Below are 24955 nucleotides of genomic sequence, written 5' to 3'. Positions count from 1 at the left end.
TGTAAATTGGGTATATGAAAAGATTGGCGACGTGCGTCCAAAATCCGTGTAACACACCATAGACGGTTATATTCAAAGACACAGGGAGTTTTCAGAAAGCCAAATCTCATAAGATCGAGTCATAAAACAAAATGGAATGAACCCAAATCTAAATATAAAGATGATGATGCACTTTAGGCACGTGTAATAACGAATGTTTTGAAACACTGAAAGGACGTAATGTTTCCAATTATCAATATACATTGTCGTGTTATTAGCTTTAGTGGTTAGTACATCTACTTTTAGATGAAGATAGCAGTTCATAAATATAACAACTAATGGTAAATGCACTGTTAAATCAATTCTTATATCGATTGTGATTCAAAGTACACACTATCCATCACCATGTCCTGTTTCCTTGCTTTGATTGTGTTAATACATTATGTATCCGTGCTGTATTTAAACAGGCAGCAAATGTTCTATACTGTTCACACTAATTGTTGCACGATCATAACAACGCTAATTAAGAACGTAAGAGCTTATTTTACTAATATTCGATACCACGTTGTAACGCATTATGCGTTTTCAAAAAATAATTCTTGCCACCACCATTGTAACGCATTATGCGTTTACAAAATAATATTTGATATCCGTGTTATAACGCATTATGCGTCTTTAATAATTTAACCTTCACCCTTTTTATTAAACATGTGTAATGTTTTATACAAAATACATTTTGATTTATGCAGGTCTGGTATTGTAACTAAATTTTAAAACTCATCTTGTTTCTGATTTTTTTTTCTTCTAATCATTGTGTTGTGTTTTTTAATTAGTGATATAATAAATGAGTTTTATATCGTAATTCATCTAAAAAAGAATGACAAATCTAGGTTATTTTAACAGGATAGTAGGCCTACAGATGTGTATGTGGCGAGGATTTATTTATGTTACCATCAAGATCATCTGGGTCATGTAGTTACGGACTCTTGCTCTGTGTAATGTAGTGAGCGGTATTTTATTCAAATTTAGTGTATCTGATTTATTTTTAATCCACATTTAGTCTATATAAACGGATTGTTGTTCCTTTATGTAAGTCAAAGTATGTATAGGCCGACCATAACTAACGACAAATACACCATTTGACGTATTATTTATAATATTCATTTATATACTATAACCATGGAGGTATATACCTCTATGCTGTAACGATCATGACACAAACGATAAATTAATTGAAAACAACAAAAAGACTATGTCAATATGTGGTACTTCACAATCCTATTTCGTAGCAGCAACTGTAAGATTTTCAATTTAACGTGGAATAAATTACTTAAGCATTAATAGTTAGTTGAATATTAATGTAGAAAATATCACCCGTTTTAACGTTCCAAGTTTAATGGTAAACACTTAGCCAACCTGACTAGCTTTATATTGACAAAATTTACGGCCTTCTTTCGGTTCAAATTGATTTCTAATAAATAATCTTAATTCTTAGCACCCCGGATTGTTTATTGTCTTCAGCCTGTTTCTACGATTGTTATTAATAATAAGTGCCATACAGGCTCTAATACAATCTAGTTCTCATTTTCACATTATAAATTAAACCAGTTTAATTTCGTTGTTAATGTCAACCTCTGGTTTTAAATTAATATCGGAATACATTCTACGCACTCGTAGATGACGTGCAGATGACACCTGTGTCGTGTTTTAAACTTAATAAAATAATATGTATACACATACATGTACGTATGTTATTTAATTTGGAAGGAATACCGTAATAATACCTCCATGATTTAATCGTGTTGAGTTGAATAATAATAATAACTTATTGTCTTGTATTATTTCTGAATATATATTGCACATTCTGTCTTAGATTGGTTTATTTGTAATAAACATAACGTAAAAAAAAGAACCAGAGGAACATGCACACACTCCCCCTTTTTCTCGGTCAATTAATATTTTTTGAAATAATTTGTTCTTGAGGTACGTCTCTAATATATATTCGACATACTCGGACAAAATAAAATATAATCGAAATTAATGATAATTTTGGCCAAAGCTTTCGTTTAAACAAACATCATTTATGAAATAACATGACGTATAGTTTGGTCGTTGGTCGTTGCAAATTAAAAGCTCCCTAATAATGATGATTCTAATGATTTTATATCATAATAAAAAATATTATTGATACACAATTATTAGTTATTTGTTCTCCTGGTACGTCCACATGATTTTAGCCATTTAAAGCATCAATTTCCAAACAAAAAATACCAAATAAGGTAAAATAATTTATACAAAAATCAATTTAACAGAAAAACTTCATTCTTAAATAATTGAATCATTGATATTCTGTAACTTACAAGAAATAGATCTTAGAAACGAACATCAAAATAATGGGTCAAAGTATGAATATGACCTCCGAACTCGTTTTCTTAATGTAATTCTTAGATACATATACACTTTTGCAAATAATCAATCAGTCCCTTGTAACATTACATACGCATTAACACGATACATCAATGTGCACAACAAAATACATATACTTTGTACACGAAGTTTAGTATAACGTAAATAACACAACTCAAAGCAGATGTTAGTTACCTGAAATTAACATTATATCATTATATGAAATTAGATAATAAAAGTCTGTATAGTTTAATGATGAGCTCTGCGTATGTCTGTTGATATTTACATGATGTTACATATGTTATATATATCATCTTTAAACTGTCATCACAGCCCAACGCATGGTTTAAAACTCTTTTGGAGTAACTATAATTTCTTTTATAATGGATGGAAGGATCAAAGTTAATGTTTGTTAGAAACGTCCACGTCTATATACTCGCCGTCTAGTCGTTACAGTTTAGCTTGAACCGTGCTAGAATTAGTTCCCTTCTTGTTTAACCTCACAAAATAATTAACCTAGCTTGGCATCACAGAATATTTCTGAACCTAAATGTATAGCAAAGCTTAAACAAACAGTGATGTCGTGATTCGTGCCAATAGCCGATAGTCTGCCTTAGTGATGATACTGTTGATTACATGGCTACTTAAGTTCATTTCCGAACCCTTTAATACACGGTCTAATTAAATCATAATTGAATACTCTTTACATTTTGTTTTTATAACCTAGATATAACCTACTGGTTAATAAAATTATGATTGTAGCTTATTGATGTTTTAATGTTACATAGTGCACTGATGATGTTCTATCTAAATTAATGAGCTCGTTATCAAAATATGAAAAGATATAACCAAGACAACACATGTAACTACATGATAAAAAGAAAATATTCCTTGTAACACAACCGCTAAAAACAAGATGAACATAAGACATAATTATATACACATTATCATATTTTTGTTTATAAAACAAAACGAACCGGCTAAATGATACAGACTTGTAGCATTTAAACTAGCTTTATCGCTTCCAATCTTAATTACCACATCGCGACCAACTGTGACATATTAAAGAAAGTTGGTCCTTATCTCTAATCTAGACCATGAGAAATTGTGAAGTAGATAATATTATTATCAACCAGTTCATCAAATCGGGGCTGGTCCTGCTAAATATACTGCTCAAGCAAACATCATTTAGAAGCCAAGAGCATTTTAATCTGCACACAATTAAAGATTTGTAAATAACGCCTTACAAGGTAAATTAGCATGGAACGATTGAAATGTCTGCTCTTTGAATGCTCCACAAAAACAAAATTTTTTAGGAAATGTTTGTATTACATTGCTTATTTGGCAGTATCACAACGTTCTCTAGTACGTTTCTGGCCTTTGATGGTTCCATAAAGTATTTCAAGGTGACTGCTTATTGGCAATCACAAGATTCTCTAGTACGTTTCTGCTCTTGATGGTCCATAAAGTATTTCAAGTTGACTGCTCGGCTTATTGACAGTCATCACAAGGTTCTATATAGTACCTTTCTGGCCTTTGATTATTCCATAAAGTACTTCCAGTTGATATCACAAGGTTCTCTAGTACATTTCTGGTCATGGATGGTTCCATAAAAAGTATTTCTAGTTGACTGCCTATTGGAAGTCATCACAAGATTCTCTTGTACGTTTCTGGTCTTTGATGGTTCCATAAACAGTATTTCTAGTTGACTGCTTATTGGAAGTCATCACAAGGTTCTCTAGTACGTTTCTGGTCATTGATGGTTCCATAAAGTATTTCTAGTTGACTGCTTATCGGCAGTCATCACAAGGTTCTCTAGTACGTTTCTGGTCATTGATGGTTCCATAAAGTATTTCTAGTTGACTGCTTATCGGCAGTCATCACAAGGTTCTTTAGTACGTTTCTGCTCATTGATGGTTCCATAAACACTATTTCTAGTTGACTGCTTATTGGAAGTCATCACAAGGTTCTCTAGTACGTTTCTGGTCTTTGATGGTTCCATAAACACTATTTCTAGTTGACTGCTTATTGGCAGTCATCACAATGTTCTGTAGTACGTTTCTGGTCTTTGATGGTTCCATAAACACTATTTCTAGTTGACTGCTTATTGGCAGTCATCACAATGTTCTGTAGTACGTTTCTGGTCTTTGATGGTTCCATAAACACTATTTCTAGTTGACTGCTTATTGGCAGTCATCACAATGTTCTGTAGTACGTTTCTGGTCTTTGATGGTTCCATAAACAGTATTTCTAGTTGACTGCTTATTGGAAGTCATCACAAGTTTCTCTAGTACGTTTCTGCTCCTTGATGGTTCCATAAAGTATTTCTAGTTGACTGCTTATTGGCAGTCATCACAATGTTCTGTAGTACGTTTCTGGTCATGGATGGTTCCATAAACAGTATTTCTAGTTGACTGCTTATTGGCAGTCATCACAAGGTTTTATAGTACGTTTCTGCTCATTGATGGTTCCATAACAAGTATTTCTAGTTGACTGCTTATCGGTAGTCATCACAAGGTTCTCTAGTACGCTTCTCCTCCTTGATGGTTCCATAAACAGTATTTCTAGTTGACTGCTTATTGGCAGTCATCACAAGGTTTTATAGTTATAGGTTTCTGCTCATTGATGGTTCCATAACAAGTATTTCTAGTTGACTGCTTATCGGCAGTCATCACAAGGTTCTCTAGTACGTTTCTGCTCATTGATGGTTCCATAAACACTATTTCTAGTTGACTGCTTATTGGAAGTCATCACAAGGTTCTTTAGTACGTTTCTGCTCTTTGATGGTTCCATAAACAGTATTTCTAGTTGACTGCTTATTGGAAGTCATCACAAGGTTCTTTAGTACGTTTCTGCTCATTGATGGTTCCATAAACACTATTTCTAGTTGACTGCTTATTGGAAGTCATCACAAGGTTCTTTAGTACGTTTCTGCTCATTGATGGTTCCATAAACACTATTTCTAGTTGACTGCTTATTGGAAGTCATCACAAGGTTCTCTAGTACGTTTCTGCTCATTGATGGTTCCATAAACACTATTTCTAGTTGACTGCTTATTGGAAGTCATCACAAGGTTCTTTAGTACGTTTCTGCTCTTTGATGATTTCATGAAAAGTATTTCTAGTTGACTGCTTATTGGAAGTCATCACAAGGTTCTATAGTACGTCCTTGATTTTAGTTGTGTTGATACAGATACAGATACAGATAACTTTTATTGTCCAAATAAACTGGAAATTGCATTTGCTCACTTATCACATAAAAATATCGTATAAAAATATCGTATAAAAATAAAGTATAAATTGCAGTTGTGTTACGTCTTTCATGGTACCTGATTTGATTTGATTTGATTTATTTCGGCATCAGTACATAAAAAATCACAGACATACAATTAAAAATAGCAAATATAAAAAACCATGAATAAAACAAGAAAGGATGCCAAGGATAACTCATAAAAGTCCTCTACGGACTTGTTTCCAATGAGGTCCTTTGAAAGAACAGCAAAAAAGACAAACAATGAAACATATAAAAATTACTAAAAAAACAACAATAGGACAATCAAAAATAGAAGAAGCGCTTATTAAATACAGTAGTTTCAAGTGCTAGTGTACGTTCCTGTAGATACTTTTTAACTTTACTTTTAAAACAACAAACAGTTTGTGATTCCTTAATGTTAATTGGTAAATTATTCCATTCTTTAATAGCATTGTAAAAAAAGGTCACATGTGCCATTGGCTTGATAGTTGAAATTCTAAAATTAAAATTGCATCCCCTAGTATTGTAATTATGACTGTCTGAAATTCTAATAAAACGATTGCATAAATAAGGTGACACAACAATGATTATATATTTTAAAAACATGACAGACTCTAAGAAATTCGACACGATCCTGGACTTTTAACATACCAACCTCATCAAAGTCCGTGCGATAATCACTTTACTAAAATATAATACGATATGTAATATGGCAGTAGGTAGTCATAAGTGTATTATTTTGAAGGCAAGTTTAATTTCCAGTCTTGAACTGATGGACTAATGTGTTTGTTAGAAGCTTTTAGATCATCATTGAAAGATTGTTGGTTTTTTTTACACTCTTATCAACTTTGACCTTTAGCAATAAACATCAATAAAGGGGAACTGTCTTAACATTATAGTTCTCTGTTTTTTTCACCCGAAACATTAAACAAAATGTCCGTTAATAAATATTCAGTTTTCTTGACCTGATTTAACAGAAAACGATTTACAATGTTTAGAAGCAAAGAAACAAATTGTGTAATAGTGGGGTCAAAACTGTATTTATTTCTTTTAAATGGAAGTACCAGACGTACAAAGGGATATCCGTTAATTTCTTTTGTACAAGTGAGTCAATGTTACCGTTTGAAATTACATGAAAATGCTAAATTGTTATTTAATATAATTCATTATAATAATGTATAGTATTCTCTCTTTTCAACTACATTATACACAGCTAGGCCTATCATTACCTTTTTATAAACAAATAAATGCACGATTTTCTTTGTAGCCACTAAATTCAACCACGCCGACTTAAATAAGAAAGCTAATTTCCAGATTTGAAGTCATCACGTAATGTTTTCATTAACCCAATCACATCTACTTTGATGCATGAGCCAGCCCATTGCGGTGCCGTAGCAAATAATGTTTACCCCTCAAGCTAAATGGTTGAATCCAGAGTATTTGTATGGCTCTTGTACTGTAAAACAGTGACTTAAACGCTAGGGTTTGCATAGTCAACGTACAACTCAAGCACGCAGAATATACAAGCACTTGTGAATTAACGTCCTCCAACAAGGAAATTAAGAAGGTGAGGAGATATGTTATATTAATTATAAACAATATTTTAGTTTAATTTAATTTGTAGGTATGTATATTATTTATGCATCAGGTCGAACTGGTTTTTTTCTCTGGGTTTTCTTTGACAAAATAGTTTGTGTATGTATTCAATCTACTATTTTAGTACTGCCGTAATCTCGAATAGGTTAACAGAAAATTACCGCACACTTTTTTAGCTGGACTAATACGAATGCGATTTCATACTTGGTTTCAATAGAGTTTGTGATCTTTTGGAATCTGGACTACATCTTTTTTGGCTAAAAAAACAAACTTGCGAATAAGATTCTATACCAGAACTCGGTGACAATTTTGTGTTTGTAATATTTTTGTAATTTTTAAGAAAAATTTATATTTTTTTAATTACCGTGCTTCGCTTTTGCTGCTATAATTTACTTATATTAGGGTTAGCCTAAATATGTTGTATATATAGATAGTCCATGGATCGAATAATTTGAAAAAAGCGCAACTTAAATGTTCCTCTAACCACCGCACTACGCCGTCGTTGTTAAATACCGTATTTAGCGTTTTTGGTACAATATTTCAGACCCTCGTAAACTTCAGTAGCTGTTTATTGTCTCTAGACATAATACTGTACCATAATTGGGTGACAATTGTAATCATGGCTTATAAAGAGGGTTGCGTCAATTTGTATTGTACAATAAATAATTATATTATAATTTGCCAAAATATTGAAATGTTACACTATCGAACACCACCTAGAAAAATACTAGGCCTATAGTTAAATAACTGATGACCAGAACTTTAAGATAATGCGCTTTTTTATTATCTTTATTTACGGTATCACCCTTATTATCCACACTTCTGCAATAGTGTAAAGATTGTCAGTGATATTATTTTCAACCTTAAAGTTAATTTCGACCTACTTATGACTTTACCTTCGAAATACGAGTAAGAAATCCAAGATATCCATTTATCTGCTGAGGTGGGCTAGATTAAAAAATCAAATTGGATACTTTCAATGCAATACATAAATTACTATACAGAACCTAAGAATACTTTAAAACGATTTGGAAAACTAACGATTTAATTACAGTTTTGATAAATCAATTAAATTGGATGATTGAATGTTAGCTAGCAGACCATTAAATGGTATCATTTGATTTCAAAATCTTTCAATCATTTCTGGTAAAGTTAATGTCCAATCAAGATCATTGACTGGTAAACCGTGGCCAACAACATTCATCAAAGTGTATAATGTTTTTGTCCAAGGAAGTCGTATTGCGTCAATTAATCGTCAAGACAACATTTTTTTCTATATATTATTGTGAAAGAAAAATAGGTAAAATGAAGGTAATTGTTTAAGGTGTGTGTTATAAATTTATATGATTGTTTACATGTGTGTTGACATGATGTTAATTTAAATTCTAATTTATAGAGAATAATACTAAGTTACCGTCCATTCATTACGGATGTGTACTGTTTTTATCCATGTTTATTTTGCAACAGTTGAAAAGCCTTAAGCGAAATTTGAAATTGGCACAATCAGTCAATATTACGACGCGCGGTAGTAATTGAAAAAGAGGCTAAGTCCTCAGAGACGCTCAAGTTAACTGGATCAGTAGTTCTTTACATAACACTACAGTTTGCATTATCGACATGTTACAATATCAAATAGTCTTAACCTAAATGTTGATTCGATCTCTACGTATCTGATTTATCAACCTCTGTTATATATTGACAAGCTTTGTAATGATATCCATTCATCGTTTGTGTGGGTAATCAGCCAGCCTGTCAACAAGTATAGTTTATTTATTTATTTTCATTTATCTATTTCTTTTAGCGTGATAGTTTATTCCAATTTCACACTGTGAGTGAGTGAGTGGCCGAGCGGTTAAGACAGTGGAACCGTAATCACGTAGCCATAACATCGGCAGGGGTTCGAGGCTCACTCACTCCATGGTTCTGGTGGTAGAACGAGTCTTCTCGGATAAGGACTATAAACCGTAGGTCCAGTGTACACAACTTGCTCGTGTGCACTTTAAAGAACCTAGTACATCTTTCGAGACGAGTAGGGGGTTACCCCGGTGTATTAGTACATCACAGCCACTGATCACCAACTGGGCCCTCTGGGAGATCAGTCTTTGACTGAAGAGGTCACCCAGTATAAAGATAAAACAAACAAACAAACCTGTAGGCTTTAACTAATTTTTAAAATTAATTACTTGTTTGAGGGCAGTACGGATCGAAACAAAAATGTGGTTTTATATAACTAAGTATAATAATACTAACCTAATATATAAACATTAATTCATTCACATTTATTTAGTCATCATTTATGATTACAATTTCAGTATATAATTGATGGTAAGGATCACGCATAAAGATGTTTATAATTCTGTTTTCGCTGGACCCTTTTACATAAAAACATTAAAAAATAAAACACAATATAAAAGTGAGAAAGAAACGACATTTCCTATAGGCCTGTACATTTTAGTTTTGTTCATCGGCATAAAACGATCAATTTATTTATACATTTATTTTTTTCTTTCAAAAATATTCAGTTTATTAATGATGATATAAACCATGAAGAACATTAATTTTACATTCGAAATTGAATAATGTGTTATGCTGTCGAATCAAAGTTGTAGGCCTAATATATGCGAAAGAAGATCATTTCTAAATGTAGTTAGTTTAGTCGAAGTTAAGTAGTCTTGAGGGAAAAAAGAAGAGGCCAGTGTGGCTTGACAACACTTTAGAAATCAATCTCACTGTATGTAGGCCTACTGAAGAACATTTTATTCGGTTTATAAATACATCATAGTTTCATTAGGGAGTCACTCTTCCCTCTTTTAAATTTAAATAAACAATTGTACGATATTTTTCCATGATTTTCAATTTTCAGTGGAAAGATGTTTTAACCAATTCTCTTCGTACCCTCTTTTTTCATCTTTAGAACCGTTTATCATTTATTCGACTATCATTTTGTTACAGCTTTGCTTTGACTAATTGAGTTTTTATCTTTTTATCGTTTACTACTCAGCGTCTGCCCACTCCATCTTACTTCATTATTACCAACCTTTCTAGTACAAATCAACATATTTCTTCAAACCTTTCATTGACTATAAAGATGTTGTAGTATTACTCTAAAATAATTGTAACAAATGTAACATCGGTGAATTTAAATCCGTAAAATCGGTAATTATTTTATTACATAATTTCCTCAACGCTTTTAATACTCCTCCAAGAATGCAATATAATAATTATGGTTTTATTTTTCACCTGAGTGCCTTATGGTGAACTTTATTGTCTTGTACCACCTAGATAACACCAAAACCACGTGGATGGTATAACCGAGGGTAATTAAAAATAATTGTATAACATCTGGAAAATTGTTAATTAGCAATTAGTAATCATATCAAAACGAATAGAAAATTGTTTTCACAAGTAAGGACAGATATATAATATCCCGCTGTATACCTACTGTATTTCACACGTAAGGCCTATTTTTTATCGAAACATCCAAAAGGTAAAATGTGTCATGTTGTAACATTTGTAATGGAAAAGGGCATTTTATTCACAAAAATTAAAATGAATCCGTTTACACTCCATACTAAATTAAAAACAAGTTCACATCCGATATTGGCATATTCTTTCATTAAAAAGTAAAACAAAACGGACAGCTAACAAACAAGTGTAAATGTCACTTGGTTCCCACTAGGATGCGATGCAAAGACGTAAGCACAACGTAACGTAATAATAATAATTTGACCAATCACGACACGACGATGGCTGTACAGTTGATCTATCACGTAATGATTAGTCGAATTATTTACGTTGCGCATACGTTGCGTTCTAGTGGGAACTAAGCTTTACGTTGCGCATACGTTGCGTTCTAGTGGGAGCCAAGCTTTACGTTGCGCATACGTTGCGTTCTAGTGGGAACCAAGCTTTACGTTGCGCATACGTTGCGTTCTAGTGGGAACCAAGCTTTACGTTGCGTTCTAGTGGGAACCAAGCTTTATTATGAGAACTATAGCTACTTTATTGTAGTTGTACCATTTCCCTGTATCAACATTTAAATTCCTACAACTAATGTAGTAGTGCAATAATTTGCCGACCTCTTATAGCAAGCTTTACTTATTCTACACATTAAATTCACCACAACACACCCAATGGATCAACGTATGAAACGGTTGCTAGCGTTTTCAAAGTTAAACAGGATTTTAATCGCCTTGGATTTCCTTCACTTTATATAATTGCCTACTCTCGATATATTAAGGGCCGGAAACTATAATGCGTTACCTTAGTTCTGTCGTTTCTCAATCAAAACGCTAAATGCTTTCAATCAATGCAATAATTGATTGAAAGTTACTATTCATTTTCAGTTCGAACATATTTGTTTACATTTCGGCGTATTGAAAACTACTTGTCATAACACACCAGATGCACAACATATGTATCAAGTGAAATGACGATGGTGGTATTCACATAATACGCGCACGTTACCGTAATTATAATGTGTACGCGCGCATAACGTTTGTTTCATTACTAAAGCTTGGTTCACACTAGAACGTAATGCAAGGACATAAGCGCAAGTCAAGTAAATTGTGACGCGATGGTTCATTCGAATTGTCTCTTGTGATTGGTTAACTCACATACGTCGTCGCTCCGCGCTGCGTCCAAGTGGGAACCAAGCTTATAAACCTAACCTAGTTTATTTGTGAATCTTATAGTTTCTTTATGTGGAATGATGTGTTTCATTTATTATACATTGATAGCCATTAAGTTTATTTATTGATGCTTAGTGGTAATCCATTTCTGTAGGTCTACTGTAGTATTTTTGTTCCTTATCAACTACTGTATTATCATCATCGTATGTTTCATCTAGACCATAAGCTGTCATACAAAGAATATTAAATATTAGGAAATAGGCTTAATTTTAAGCTATTGTCTAGAATATTCCCAATGTGCCATCCTAAACTAAACATACATAATCTCCTTAAAAGCTTTTCTAATGTTTGTACATTTTGTTATGTATTATGTCTACATCTTTTAAATGACATGATCTGATGCTTATATAGGACTTGTTGAAGTACTCCGCCCACATTATGGACACCATATACTAAATTTCAGAGTAAACAGTAAACTTAATTTTAATTTGTCTAACGCTGATCAAATTAAAGTAACGATTTTTGCGATTAGTCGATACAACTAATAAATTAAGAATTTCTATTACATGCAAATGCACGCCAAACAGTATATTAAATTGAAATTAATATTGCAGACAATCAATGGTAAACATTGGCTTTCATTCATTCAGAAATCCAGGTCACGTTACGCCGACAGATTACTAGTGACCAATTAAAATGTAAAGCCAGTTGAGCTACACTACAAATACACAAGTTGTACAAACATATTAAAGTTATATCTGCAATTGATACCATACCGCGGATCCATAAATACTTGGACCTATCATGGAACAACATTCTACCATATATTTTCGTCTTTAAAATAATAACCCGTGTTATTACTGAAATCCGCAACGAGATGTGGACGACTTACTCTTCGTTTCGAGCAGCCCGGAAATGGCGCTCCGTTCCTTTGTGGTCCACGAGAACACCCAAATAAATCTGAGTAACCCTGTCGTACTCTTTCGAAAGATGCACTGGATTCTGCATGTACATGAGCTAGATGGGCTAAAGATTTTAATGTTTTTTATCCGTTGTTCTACCACACCATATCGTATAATGTGAAACAGTATAAGTTTATTTTACAAATGAATATAACTAAAAGAAAAAATTAATCAATAGCCTGGTAAGGTTTGCCTTTTTCGAATATAAAAAGAGAACTAATTATTTTGCTGTTACTACTACTTAAATGTTATAATAGCATTATTTTCTATTATTGTACTTTGGCCGGGGGTATTGTTTACGAAAGAAAGAAAATAAATGTTTACGTTGAATTGAATAAATGAATGAATGGATGTATAATGGTCTAGAAGAGTAAAAACTTTATTTCATCGCATGTTCAATCATTTTACTTTTCATCTTTTGAAATTACTCTTCTAAAGTAGTTTATCTGTAGGCCTATACATGTTCCACCACCACCAGAACTATAGTAACCGTATATTACAAATTCAGTCCCAAGACAAATTATTTTTAGAGCGTTTGGTGGAAAAACTTACTTGTAAGCAGCATCCTCAGGAAAAGAAAACATTGAAGGTCAACCTCAGCCATGTAAAGGAAACTGATAACACAAACATCGATAGTACATCTGATGTAGATCTCGAAAATCCTTATTTAAATATTACTTTTACTATATTTCAAAATCAATGTACTGTATACCAACAGACACATATCAGTGGCCGTCCTCATTGTTTGCATATTTTGTCCTGCTCACCCAGTCACAAAGTACTGCGTCAACATGTGCATATTTGTTCTTAAAAATCGATTTCATGCCATATTTGATTTGGTGTTTTAGTGCAATGCATTTCTAAACGTTGTCTTACATAACATTTTATTTATTTCATTTAACCTAATTGTATTACTTGCTTTGAATGTACGAGCTCTTGGATTAGTCTCTAATTGTGCTCTTCCAACGCTCGCTGCCATTCGATCCGCGTCGGTCCTAACCCATCTCGCCTTCAGTCGTGTTGAATATTGAATATTGATTATATTTTCACCATTTTCAAAATTTGTTTGATATTAAAATTTTACTAAAACTCAACCGGTGCACATTTCAGGTACAGCACGCAATTGGGCATTAAGTGCACAGTAGAAGGGGCTGAATCGTCAGGTTTACAAAAAAGATGACCGGCACAATTGGCACTTTTCGATGCCCAATAAAAACAATGTAGTCACAGTAAAACATGGCAAGAAGAACTTATCCATAGTGCTTCAGTTAGTATCGTAGTGATCATTTATTGCGTTAATTGCCATGCCTCTATTAGAACGAGTATTACCAATCATTGCTACAAATGTATATTTAACTCTCTGGCGAGTAGTTTTACAATGTTTCATTTGTATTCACTGCATTTAGTACTCCAAAGTAGGTACTTACAGGCCTGGTAACAATGTAAATTAGCACCCATTGTACCCACGTGTAATTCTTGTGGGAGTGACAATTGTAAATAATAAAAGTACCTTGTCCCCCGGATACGAGTAAATTGCAAATGTGCTGTCTGACCCGTGGCTTTACACATTAGTGCAGTACCGTAGATTCTCGTAACATTTAACGAACTGTTTACTTCAAAACATCAGGTTATAGTGCCATTGTTACCATGGGTAATTGAGTGGTAATTAAAGAACAGATCCTAATAACCAGTTCAAGTGTTGTTATTTTTTGCAACTTGGCTTTAAAGGAATGTCATCATCCGTGAAATTACATGATATGCACTTAATGCCTATAGTATTTATGCTTGGGAAACCTTTGTTATACGAATGGTTCCCGATGGCTTGGATATCGCTAGGAAAAAAAACTTAATGCACATATTTACGTTATACCTGACATGTAATTAGAACATTACTGGAAGAGATAACATTCATTAAAAGTACTTTAAACAGCTAGATGTCCTTTCTAGATGACGTGCGATTGTCAGTTAGAATCTATCTCATGACAGATTTAAAATCGATTGTTATCCGACTAAAATAAATGCCAGTAACAGTGTTTAATATACGAAAATGTTCTGGTGTTCACAATAAGCTAATAAATAAAAACGCTAGTAAGGTTACAATAATTTACCGTATCTAACGGGAAGCTCAGATTTGATCGTTGGTTTAGGTGCGGTTTGTTACTTGTACAGAGTGCCTTCGTGGTTTTTAAAGCTGAGCGTTATAACTTTAATTCTTTGGTATATCTATACCTCCATGCAATTGGTGGTAAAATGTTCAAAAGTTATACGGATCACAATATACAAAAAGGCTTTTAAACCACGTAATTTTTAAATGGAAAATCCAAAATAATTGACACATGTACGCACATGTTCCTTCTGAGAATTACGCCAAATCCTTTCTCATTCGATTTCCAGTGAAACAGGCAATATATTTCCTAATGGGTTTTATTTACCCAAAATCACATTATGATTATTATCATTATCATCGTACTATTACGACACGGTGTTTGTTATGCGTCATGGAGACGACTGATTTATTAAAAATCAATTAGTCGTAAAAACATCGTTTTCGCATTCAAAAAAACGAACGCAATCTTGACACTTATTAGCGGCGTTTAAATATGATGTATAGGCGTGTTATGTGACCTGCATAGATTTAAAGGCATGATTCTTCAATCATAAACCAGGCGCCATCCTGCTTATTAACAAATTATCGATTATTTTGCTGGCCCTCCACACGCTTGGAACACAGTTAATAATTCCAATGACAATGTAATCTCACGGGAAATGTGTATTGACTAAAAAGGTAGGCCTAAGGCGGAGAGCATACTATTATGTTTTTTTTCTATTTTTACGTTAAGCTTGGTTCCCACTTGGATGCAACGCAACGACGTATTCATAACGTACGTTAGTTGACCAATTAAAAACGATAGTTTATGATCCAGTCGTGATTGGTCAATTTTTTTGCGGCGTGCTTATACGTCTTTGTGTTCTGTCAAAGTTTGGAACCAAGCTTTAACCGTTTCAGCTTAAAGTTTACAGCTATCAATAATTAAGTTATTAGTAAAGACACTTTTATAAATCCCGTTATATATGCTATGGAAAATTGACTTTTGTACGCGCATTCAACTTTGTGAATGTGTGTGATGACGTCACTGACTGCTAATGTTGATAATCGTAGCCTATAGTAAGATAGACTGGTAGACTAGGTGTAGATTTTCATTTTCTTAACAACAACAGGGTACTGGGTCACGTAAGGGTTGATGTACGCCAACATCATGTCTTGTCCTGCTGGAGTTACATATTGTTTAATTAAAGTGTAGATGCAATACATTGTGGCAGTAATCGATATAATACTTTAAGTAAGTGTGCATCAGATGGACAAACTCTGGCAAAGGGTATTGGCCGGAACAAAAAAGGTCAGACAACACATTCATCTCTGATTAAAAATACATTCAAGATCTATAAAAAAAATGTGTATACTGATTAAAAGCGACTGACTATGCCCCCAATTTAAATATTACTTTTAATTACAATTCAGGATAATTAGACATGGTTTCAAACGGCGTCCGATGGACGTATCCATACGAACGTTATTTTGCTACTTATTGATAGATGGCTACTTATTGACAATCCCTAGTCATGCCCGAGCGATGTACATGAAGGGGTCTTTGTATCAAATCAATCTTCACCGAAATTTAAGATAACATAACTGATATGTCTGATTAAACTGTAATGGTAAGTCACGCCTAAGTGTAGTAATTATAATGTGTAAATATTGAGATTTTCGGTACAAATTTTAGCCAGTTGGAAAATACTGTGTAGTGAAATGTTACACTCACCCTGTCTGCTACTCCACACATTTTCAACGTTTTTTAAAATTTTATTTCCACATAAGTCCACCGAAAAGCTTCACAAATATATTAATATTTGGTTGAAATTGGGATTTTTGGTTTTGAACTGAAAGTGATAGATTGCAGGATCCCAATGAAAATATGTTTTTGTTTTCACTTTTTGGGCTGATCTTTTCTATCAGAGTTTTAATAATAATTCGTCCAAGTTGTTATTAACGTCAAAACTAAAACACGGATCTTTACCAAGTTTCAATATATGGTCACACGGACGACTCCATTTCTGGACCACTTTATGTTGTTTTAGTAATTTTAGGCGTGGTCACGAAAGACTCAATTCCATTTTGGAGGTTAGTCGGACCAGACTCCTAATTCTGGACCACTTTTTAAATTATTATTTTACTAATTTGTCGTACGTCAAAACTAAAAGACGGATCGTTATCAGGATTTTTAATCATTTTTCTCTTTTTACTCTCTGGTTGCTCTTGTTTATGTAAATTCCATAGCTAAATAAATTCAAATAAATTATAAGCGAAACAAAACAATCGAAAAAAGGTATAAATGATAAAAGTTTAAATGAGTACGGGTAAATTCTTCTTGGATTCTGATCATAAACGTGACTTTACGTTATACAACTCAACTCAGCTTATTCAATAAAATGTATGACTATCATTTAAAATCATATTACAATATACTTGGATTTACAATCCGTCACATTCGTTTATTCAAGTATATTAGATCCCAAACATTTTACAATTGTATGATTAAGCACGTCGAAAAAATCAAATTACATCTCAAAAATAGAATTTACTAGAACGTTGGAAGAATTGGCATGAAAAAAATAACTAACCGCTTTATATAAGTCAAATTCGAATGAAATTTTACCTGAGGTTATTTTGGTAGTTTACAAAAAAATATCGTGTAGGTTCGCTACATGGCCTACTTTTAGATAAAACTTGTAAACCTGGATTCTATGTTTAAACAAAATTGATTATTGTATTTGACAACATGCTTTAAATTTAAAATACTCCTGGAATTTAACGTATAACTTAAGCTATGAAGTATGGATAGTCATGGAGTGGTTACACTGTATCTAGTATCATGTGAAATAATTAGCCAATACGATACACTAACTGATTAATATGTTGAACGCAACGGAAGAATCGATATTGCTATTTGTAATAATTAATAGATCTTAGTATAACTTTTGCTCGTTAGACCTTTATTATGAATATGAGATCTAGGCTAGGCCCCTTACATACTGGCTTGTCTGACCCCTTTCACCAATCGATGGCTACTCCAATAAACATGCTTATGAGTAGTTCATGAAATGACGCAATTACAACCATTTTATTTGCTCTTATGCTGTTATTGATTTTGTTCAACACCTGTTGCATAAGGAATTTCAATAAAGATACAAAGTGAAGAAATGTTGCCATATACGGTAGTAATCAAACATTCGTATCCATTGTCTCGTGTGGAACGCGTGGAATATTCGTGTGACACACGCGAGGATCAGGCTGTAAATGTGCAGAGTGAATACTTTTAGTCTTAGAATTTATTTTGAAATTGCGTTATAGTACGGAAATAGACAATAGGAAGGCTGTTCTAATATTTAAGACTACATTGTTATGCTTTGTGTGTATTATAATTAAATGTTAAGATAGGAAAAGGAATTAAACTATTACTATGTAACTCATTATCTATAATATCCATACATATTGATGCATGACTTGAAAATTATCGAAAGGAAATGGGTATATTTTCTACAAAGGAATCTTTCAGTAAATATTTCAAATGTAACGCTGGCCTCTTTAATCTGAATTGTAAATATCAATTGATTACAAAATACCTTATATTTACAGTATACCTTTAGGCTTACAAATATTAGGATAATGCACAGGAGAGTTTACACAAAACTGCGGTAGGATAATTTCTATAATAAACTCTAGGCCAACCCGGTTAATGCTCTACTTGTTCATAAAAGCCAAGGTTACCATGTCCGATGGTACCCTTATAATATCTGAAACAGTCTTATAAGTTTTGTCTATTTTGTACGTCATATATTTTACAAAGATTAAATACTCAACCAAATGGAAATTCAAAATTGTAAGTTTAATCAGTTAGGGTAATCAAGACCATTTACTTTGAGTGGATTGACTGAAAGATAAGAGATAACCCTAATGCATGCATCAAAATACATTTCTGGCAATTTACATGACAATACATTATTATAGTTGTGCGACAGCCCCGTATTTATTTCATGCTGCCCTAATAAAAAATAAAGATTAGCAACATATTAAGAATACCTAAACATAGAGTCCATATATCTTTACTATATTTGTATTGTTTAGGCCTATAAGAAAATTACTATTGAACACTTGAACTCGCAATCATCTATGGCTTGAATGAAACACGCGCGCGTACAAATGACGTTGATTCAGTAAACGGGCACATTGTGATTTTACTGTGATAATTTCCTCGATTTGCCTGTAACATTTTATTCATGATGTTTACTTGCTACCATTCTAACACTGTTCAAGTATTGAGTCTAAGTCTGAATGCTTAAGTTTATAATCTTAGTTCACATAATAAAAAGAACACACTGTTGGATAGATACCAATTTGATATGCGATAACGTGTCGGAACATCAATTATGTTAACAAACTATTGCTGCCTTAATAAAGTTCATAGTGTATCGTCACTCGACATCGTACTAATAATAGTGACCTATGACCTAGCAGATAATGTTAACATTTTCAATTAATTACAAAAAATATAGATACAGGTTACCTAAGGACTGAAGAATAAAGCATATTGTGTTGTATTTCCATATAGTGTCATATTATTTGCTAACCATTCATTATCATATCAAGGGTATCATCAAATCTAAATCTTACGCACCGCAATCTCTGATTAAATCACATCAAAATGAGATTAGAAAATAATTTCAATTAATATCATTTTCAGACATTCAACAAAGGTTTAGAAAGTTATTGGTATTCTATCTATAATTTGTCCAGTATCATAGTAAACGTCTGTGACACATTGTCACATAGGTATCATATGTGGCCTCTGCACCATTTTAAAGTGAACTTATGTGATAATGCCAGAGGATCGGAAATTATTCCGAATTGTTTCGTTCAATTACACTTTTATTGAAACTGAATAACTTAATTGCAATAGACACACTATCGACTAAGTTTTTTCAGTTTATTGGGTCAAATTTTACAGCTATAAAATTGATCGTCGTGGCATTTCGAAGCATTAACTATCTTTATGTTAATCACACTAGTCCTCGTATATCTTTCTTATTGAATCCAATTACTCATCACACCAGTCCGACTTAACTGTGAGATAGATTGATAAAACAAAAATTGATAGTACATACGTATGATGAATGGGGCCGTATGATTTTAGTAAAACTAATTTTGATTACTATAGGCCTAATAATTAAAAATAAACGTATCGGTATACAATCCATGAAAACACATTTTTGTTTTTAATAGTCAACATAAATATGAGAGAATAATTCTAAATAAAAGGGTGGAATAATCAATCAATTTCTTAAACATAAGGAAAATCTCAACAAAATGTAAAATACTATTATAGGCCTACACATCATACAGAAGATTGTCGATTCCATTGTCTTCAAAATTACACGGTACTGTATTGAAAAAGGTGTTCAGTGTGGGAGAAAGGTTGTAGGGAAACTACGACCGAGTGACGAGAATTGGGTGTGAAATTGGCCCACTTCAACGGAAACTAATATTCCTCTGTTCTTTTAAATCAATTACGCATTTATGTTCTGTTAGATTGTTTGTACATTACTTTATGAAGGGGATCTAAAAATCCCAGAAGCGAAATGATGCTTTCTCGAGACATGCAAAAGCCAATTAAAGACGTGTGGAAGATAATAATTGGAAAAAATCAATGCGACAGCTTTGATGTCGCATTGAATTGTCGCTACCGGGCAAACCATGATTATTGCCAGTATCTCCGAAATGGATTTAATTTCAACGGTTTTCATTGGGTAATTGAATATCATATCCTGGAATGTTCATCAGTTACACAGAACAACTGCTATAATCAATGTAATCATATGTCATTTGTTTAGAGACATGCGGCCTATTTGCCAGGTGAATTATAAATAGTGACAACTGTAATTAAGTAACAAAGGGATTTGTGATTGAAATTTCCTTGGTAGAATTTTAACTATATTGCTTTTTAAATTGGTATTCAGTTTCTCATAGTTTGCTGTCTGATAATGATATGTCTACTTTTGCTATAATTAGGATTAGAGGTAATACATGGAACAACACTTTACTCAAACTAGCGAAAATAAAAACAATTGCACAAAATAGAAAATAATGGAGAGAACTTGAGAAATATATTTACAGGACAGCCCCGGGAGGAGAAATACATGAACCGCTAGGCGACAAGGCTGTCAAAAATAACAGAACGTTTGATAGCATTTTTCATTTGTTGACTAGGCCTAAAGCACTGTATAGGCCTACCTCAAACTTCATGATAAATGTTATACCCTCGTTTATCATAACTGGTACCTTAATGCACATGGTAATCCATCCTGTTGTTGCAACGTAGAAGTTCGTTTCAATTATTATTTGCTTTAAATATTTGATATGCCTTACTTACTAGTCATCAGTGAGCAATCGACTATTATTATTAAACAGTATTGAAGTATTGATGTTTATAATGTTTACGTATGATAACTTCCATGCCTATTTATCGAAAACCACTACATCCTATACCTATATCTCTTTTTACATTTTTGATAGCCGTAGATAAATGACGTTGTTCATTACAGGATTTGGTCACTATAGGCCTAATGACATTAACATATGGGGTTTTCTTTTAGTCATAATGTAGTCATGGTTAGAAGTCAATGTTCAGTTGTAGAATAAAATCCATCAGGTCAAAGCAGTACAATCTGTTAAGACCAAAACACCGGGAGACGACTCTTACTTTTTCCAAAAGTGTTCCTTATCGTGTTCATTTATCACTTGTGCATTTTATGTGATGGAACCAACGACTGTACGTTCCAATCTAAGGTTAACCTTTAGTTGTATATTGACAATTTTCCGAACTAAATGGTGATTGATAACCGTTGTGTTAGGCTCATTAAATTGATTCATGAATGTTGTAAGAAATTGAATGTAGCTTGTGTAGATAACAATATAATTTCTCGTTATTCATTTTAAACATTTCGATATCAGAATCTTTTATTTACTCCAAAGAGAAACAATTTATGCCGTCGATGACTTGTAAAATGGTCCTATTAAAACACAATTAGGTCTCAGCACAAGCGTGTCAATCATTTCTCTATTCCCTTAATAATAATATAACTGATGAACGTAGCAATTTAACTCGTCGATTACCGGAATTAAGATAAATTTTATAGGAATTCGTTCAAACTTAGATTATTTTCTATTTCAATTCTCAATTATGTACTACATTGTGATTTATTGCAAATGACTTGAATTGTATGCCTTCTGGACACAAAATGTTTTATTTTTACAAAGGTAGACTTTTTTGTTCAGTGTGCGATACGCAGATATTTCAAAAGTAGCAATAGGTTCGTCAAAGACGACCATCCTATACCTATATCTCTTTTTACATTTTTGATAGCCGTAGATAAATGACGTTGTTCATTACAGGATTTGGTCACTATAGGCCTAATGACATTAACATATGGGGTTTTCTTTTAGTCATAATGTAGTCATGGTTAGAAGTCAATGTTCAGTTGTAGAATAAAATCCATCAGGTCAAAGCAGTACAATCTGTTAAGACCAAAACACCGGGAGACGACTCTTACTTTTTCCAAAAGTGTTCCTTATCGTGTTCATTTATCACTTGTGCATTTTATGTGATGGAACCAACGACTGTACGTTCCAATCTAAGGTTAACCTTTAGTTGTATATTGACAATTTTCCGAACTAAATGGTGTAAGTAATCTATCCACACTAAATATTTTGTTCACATAAAAGAAATCTTAAAGACCCCTTCCCTGCAATTTTGGACGTTTTTGGAAAATAATACATATATCACTTTAAAAACATTAAACCATGTCATTCCTTGTCTTAAATGTACGTTTTTATGGTAAATTATGATAAAAAGTGAGAAACAATGAACTACCTAAGTAGCTCGCGGCGATCGACCTCTCGTGGACGGTCTTAGGCCTAGCCTAGCTAGGCTTAGTTTTGTAGGCCTAGCTGGTAAACATCGATAACGTACGAACATCGTACGCTAGCTATATACCTAGCCTGACGTTGTATAGTTGCTGCATTAATTGTCTTTCTATTTTTGCCAGACTCCGTTGATACAAATTGGGGAAAACCCGGTATTTTCGCTGAAAAGTTAGGAGTCTTCCATTTGTTTTGGCTTCACGATCGATCGAAAAGTGGGCGAATTACAGGTGAAAAACAAAAATATCAATCCGCGCGCAATGCATTTTGGGATTTATAGCGGGCCGCTATAATTATTAGAATCGATTTATTTTTCACATTTTTAACCATTTAGAGACGAAAAAAGTTATCGCAATAGGAACATATAGTATTATTTTTACATTAAATATAGTTTGTGATCTTAAATTAGATCTAAAAAACGTAGGGAATGGGGCTTTAATCTACAAAAGATTAGACGAGATTTTACGAGCATTATTCCAGATGGGTTTTCTTTCACGCGATTATTTTGCTTTTTTTCACATGCGTACGCAATCTGGCAGCAGATCTGTATTGATTTCACAAGAGGACGTCATGAATCTAGAATGAAAAAATACTAAAACTTTCTATTTTATAATGCGCATTATTACAGTAAATTCTAGAATTGAGATGGCTTTATTGCACTCGTGACGTAATGTTGAGTACGTTTCATAATTGAATATATTTGATAAATGACTGGTGATTACTGCGTTGAGATATAGTGTCATTTCTGATAACACGAATCAACCGTCATGAAAATATTAGCACTCTTCAAGTGGATTAATAAGGAAAACGATTCATTGAATTCAGGATACGTATATATGTAAGATACGACAACAGAACGATTTCATTCCGACACGCTATATACTCACTTGATATTATGACTAAACATTCTTATATGTGACGTTTACAAATGATGCTATGATTTTTTGTGTAGGTTTTTCTGTTGTTAATGAAATAGTTTTTTTTATATCACCTTTCTACACGTTATTATGGTTATTATTACACTATTATGATTGATTGAATAAGGTTCACAAGAAACTCAAACTAAAATAGGTAATAGCATTGGTGGTTTTTGGAATGAGCTGTAATACTTCAAATTAAAGCTACGTTTACATACAGATATTACGCAAAATCCGCGCAGACTCCGTGTAAACGTAGATTTGATCCCGCGCACTTCCTTAAAAATAATAGGAAAATAACCTGTTTCATAATAAAGTGCGTTTGATACGAATACCATAAAAAACAAAATTCAATCAGCAAAAAAAAAAACCCCCCAAAATCTTCCTTTGCTTGTGTGTACGTTTGAGTATCATTGACTTCTGAAATCAAGCATTTTATATTTATTTATATATACCGATACATTCCTTTAGAAGTTTTGTATAATTACACACAACCTCAATAGATCAGATCAACACGGCTTTTCTTGGAAGACCCTAACCGAGTAACCACCACTGCATGTATCTTAACTTACAACAGCTATATTTGGTTGAGCTTGGACGCGCCTCACAGCTGCAATGTGATTTAGTAATCGATATTTTGTAAACAAAAAAATTATTTTGCCTTAAAAAAAAATCTATATAATTGAGTGTACAGACATCACAATGGATAATTTGAAGTTGATCGAAATTTCACATTTTTTCAATCGATTTTCAATATTTATATAATAGTTTACTACTGTATTTCTATTCTGTATATCAGGAGATTCTTGTTACAGCCATTTGTGATTTTGAATGGACTACGGTGGACAAGTTTGTTTTTCTTTTTCTCGGAATCTTACCTGCTTTGTATATAATCATAGACACAACTTAAAACGAAGAATCACTATAAGAATTCTATTATTATAAATTTATTTTGAAATCATAAATATTGATTAATGTAAGGGTTCTAAATGAAGAATTACGTTAATGAAGTTGACATTAATAAATGGGACGTAACAAAGAAATTCTCTGTTTACAAAGAAATAACTATGTTTAAATTTAGCTATGAATCCTTTATAAATGTCATATTCATTAATATCTTGTTTTATAACAACACAAAACAAGTTAATTTCTGAAAAATGAACTCGTAGGAAATTC

General features: G+C 32.9%; 2 protein-coding genes across 2 annotated transcripts in view; one reads left to right on the top strand and one right to left on the bottom strand.

Annotated features, from left to right (window-relative positions):
- Positions 1–24955, bottom strand: part of LOC140052670 (heterogeneous nuclear ribonucleoprotein A/B-like) — a 279728-nt gene that overhangs the window by 87299 nt on the left and 167474 nt on the right. The gene's annotated exons all lie outside the window — the stretch shown is intronic.
- Positions 1–24955, top strand: part of LOC140051694 (RYamide receptor-like) — a 57505-nt gene that overhangs the window by 27269 nt on the left and 5281 nt on the right. The window contains exon 3 of the mRNA XM_072096986.1: positions 6905–7204. The gene's annotated coding sequence lies outside the window, so the exon portion shown is untranslated. The remainder of the gene's footprint in view (positions 1–6904; positions 7205–24955) is intronic.

Source organism: Antedon mediterranea, chromosome 6 (genome assembly GCF_964355755.1).
Source record: "Antedon mediterranea chromosome 6, ecAntMedi1.1, whole genome shotgun sequence".
NCBI lineage: Eukaryota > Metazoa > Echinodermata > Crinoidea > Comatulida > Antedonidae > Antedon > Antedon mediterranea.
The sequence above is the reverse complement of the archived record's forward strand: the minus strand, read 5'-3'. Positions and strand labels throughout refer to the sequence as shown.